Source organism: Morone saxatilis, unplaced genomic scaffold, assembly GCF_004916995.1.
Source record: "Morone saxatilis isolate NCDOM2014 unplaced genomic scaffold, NCSU_SB_2.0 Contig9, whole genome shotgun sequence".
NCBI classification, from domain to species: Eukaryota; Metazoa; Chordata; class Actinopteri; family Moronidae; genus Morone; species Morone saxatilis.
Window position 1 is genome coordinate 8693808 of NW_023340268.1, and position 695 is coordinate 8694502.

At 48.1% G+C, this 695-nt stretch overlaps 1 protein-coding gene across 3 annotated transcripts in view; it reads right to left on the reverse strand.

The window, feature by feature from the left end:
• LOC118343039 (myocyte-specific enhancer factor 2D homolog) overlaps positions 1-404 on the reverse strand; it is a 30963-nt gene extending 30559 nt beyond the window's left edge. For all 3 annotated transcript variants that reach the window (XM_035681761.1, XM_035681762.1, XM_035681760.1), the window contains exon 1: positions 200-404. The gene's annotated coding sequence lies outside the window, so the exon portion shown is untranslated. The remainder of the gene's footprint in view (positions 1-199) is intronic.
• Positions 405-695: the final 291 nt, after the last annotated feature.

Below are 695 nucleotides of genomic sequence, written 5' to 3' on the forward strand. Positions count from 1 at the left end.
ACACACACACACACACGCACTACTTTAAAAACCCCACGTTACGGACATTTTGTGTCCTAACGAAAGGCTGTACTTCTACGCGGCACATAAAATCAGCTGTGTTACTTATTACTTTGCTAATATTTAAATAATAAAGCGAGCAGCTCGGCTCCTGTGCGAGGAAAAAAGACGCAGGAAGGAAATGTATCACTCCACTTACCCTGAAATATTGCTGATTTAAAACCCGAAAATAGGGCTGTCTGGCAACGGCTCCCGGGGTGACTCGTCTTAATCAAGAACCGTTAATTAATTACGCTGAAACGACGTCTCTATTTACACGAATCCGCGGCATTTTATTCCATTTAATGTTGAAGTAACTATACTGTCCACCCAGGCGATACACCGTACCCAGTGTACGAACAACGTCATTGACATTAGCCCGTGATTGACCCGCCGGGTGGCCAATCAGAAGCCGACGTGCGAGCCTCTCGTCCAATCAGAGCGCGGTGTCGCCGAGGTGGGCGGGTCTGCGAGAGAGGACATGACGGAGGTGACGGCCATGTTCTGCAATAGTGTTTGTATCCCTCCGCTTCAGTATTTACCTTTTGCATGATTTTGCATGTGGGGGAAAATGTCACTGTAGCCCCACTGTGCCCTGCCTGCTTTCCATACGAGAAACCCGCTAGGCCGTTTTGTTTTCCACGTCTGTAATCAAC